Genomic DNA, 2957 nt, shown 5'->3' with positions numbered 1-2957 from the left:
ACCTGCATGCTGCCCCTTTTAAAACCATGACAGCTTTGTTCCATGGAACTGTCACAGGCCACGCAAGGTCCCCTTTAAAAATAAGAATAGAGGGTATGCGTGTGACATCATCATCAAACCAGGAAGTTATGCAGGAACGCCTAATGAGTGGCAAAAAACTACTTTCTGGCCATTCATCCACACAGAAAAGTCCTATCTGATTGCATTAAACATTAAACAATTAATAATGTTAAACTCACTTTGCCTGTTGCTTTGCCACTCGATGTGCCATTCACTTTAAGCATGCGCATACCCTCTATAGCAACAATGCCAAGTAATACATGTCCTTTCAATCCCTTTATTCGTATACACCTTTGTGAGACATACAGTATCATTTTCGAAAGTAGCCTTTCCCGTTTTTCATTGGCGCGCGCACGCACGCACACACACACACACACACACACACAATGATGCAATGAGCTTGTGACTTCTCGGCATTGCCTTCCGCTTTCAGAAACAACAACAGTAGGCTACTGTATTAAAGAGAACAGGATCATCTGGAATCTTTTTTTAACGATTTTAGCTATTTTGGATGGGGGGGCGGGGGCATTCTAACATGGGGCTATATATATCTATAACATTTTGTAAAATAAAAATACATATTTAGCCTCATGTTTGAACGCCCCCGTCCCCGTGTCAAAAATAGCTAAAATCATAAAAACAAAAGAAAGCAACAAATTAAAAAATAAATAAATAATAATAATCATCATAATAATAACCCCCATCTTTTACTTTCTCTAATAACAACCTAGAACATGAACCTTGGTTGGAAAAAAAACTAAAGTTGTCCTTTAATCTGTGCTATTCCTGTTAATAACTACCTAGACATGCCAAACAATTAGGTTAATGGTAACTTGAGGAAAGACAATCTCTTCAGGCCATGCATTTGTATTCAAAAGCATTTAACGATTCAGAAAAGCAAATGAATGAAGCATATCTAAGGGCCAAGGGAGTTCATCTTTCTGGCCAAGTCTTTGACACTATGAAAGCTAAAAATTTAAAATAAATAAAAGTCACTGTTTCAATAGGTCTTTGTGCTACCTTTGCCACCTTGACCTCAAGGTCATCTGGCTGGTTTGGCCACTGTCTTTGCATATGAAAACTCAGCATCAGGAGTACTTAAAAACATGATCACCATTTGAAATGTTTTTGCCATCCACAGTAGGTTTTGTGCTGTCTATCTATTAATCTCATATACAGTACCATACTGTATATGCAATAATAGTTTACTTTAAATCACATGATATTAAACATGCATAGGCTATATAACAATATGACTATATTACTATGACTTTACAGACAATGCAACATTTCCTGGGTAAACATTTCCAAGAGCACCCCATAATGTAATACATACAAACCTCATAGAGAGAGAGTGTGTGTGTGTGTGTGTGTGTGTGTGTGTGTGTGTGTGTGTGTGTGTGTGTGTGTGTGTGTGTGTGTGTGTGTGTGTGTGAGAGAGAGAGAGAGAGAGCGAGAGCGAGAGAGAGAGAGCGCGAAAGAAAGGGGTGTGTTATAATAAAATCTGGAATTAGGATTCATAAACACAAACCTGAACTACACTGTGCTGTAGAAAATAAATGTTCAGTAGACCTGAGACCTCTAATAACCTGTCAGCAGCCTGGAGACGCAAAGAACATCCAGACAAAAGGACATGTACAACTTATGATAACGGTATAATGAATACAATAAATACATGTTTGCCATATTGCTCTATAATAATAAAATAAATATGTATACAAACTTTGTAGACATTTAGTAACGGCCCTATTTTCACAAGTGCCCTTACCCCTAAACATCTTTGCGTTTTCTCTTTTTACAATTTTGAAAACTATTTTAATAGCCAAATAGACTATGTAGAACGGCTAGTTAAACCATTAAAAAATGTTTTCTTTTTTAAAGGCAAAGAAGTTTAGGGATAAGGGTTAAGGCACTGGCGAAAATAAGACTCACCGAGATGGATGAGATCTTCCACTCGAGTTATTCTGATCATCCATGATCTACAGTATATACGGTACTTGTACGACGGAGCACAAACTGGGCATACAGGTATGCCGACATGCCGCCCTGCATGGAGTTTTGTTCACACTGCAGGCACATCCAATTTGTTTCGGAAATCTGATCTTTAGGACTGACAGCAGTCACCATGTGTTAAGTGATTGTCATTGTTGTTAATAGTCAGGGGATATTAATACAATATGGGAATACATTTCTCACCAAGAATTCTGTTCATCAAGGTGTTTGTAAAGGAGTCTATACTAACATTACCACTGCCACATTGGTTTCTATTCAACCACCCTAGGGGAACTTTTGAAAGCTGAAAGTTGGGGTACCATCAACATTTAACAACCAAAAATGTTAAAAATGTCATTATACTTTAAGTAAGTTTAGACGTGTCATACTAGGGTGTGTTCATGATTCTGAACCCATTCCCAGGCTAAATTCGGCCATTTTTTGTAGATTGTCATACAAATGGCAGAAATTAATGTGTTGTAATGCAGTACCATGTGTTGTAATAATCAATATCTACACAAAGTAACTAGCAACTAAAGTTTCCATGTAATTGTAGTAGAGTAAAAGTACTTTGCCTCTGATATATGTAGTGGAAGTGGAGTAGAAGTAAAATGACTGAAAACTGGAAATACTGAAAATAAGCCACTCGAATCTAGTCAATCTACCAACTTAATGAAAACGTGGAATTCTTCATTCATTTCTATGTATGATATGATTGTTCTCATTAACATAAGATTTACTCATCCTTTGGGATCAACAAACCCATTGAATGTATTGAATGGATATTATTGTGAAACAACATCAACAAAGAGATGGAATTTCTTCAAACTGAAATTCCCAGTATAGGGGGATCAACCCTGAATGATTAGGGAGCATCATTAGGAACAAACTTTTATTACCAGGAA

The sequence above is a fragment of the Protomyctophum bolini genome (assembly GCF_963924005.1).
Source record: "Protomyctophum bolini genome assembly, chromosome: 20".
Lineage (NCBI taxonomy): Eukaryota > Metazoa > Chordata > Actinopteri > Myctophiformes > Myctophidae > Protomyctophum > Protomyctophum bolini.
Note: the sequence above shows the minus strand (reverse complement) of the source record.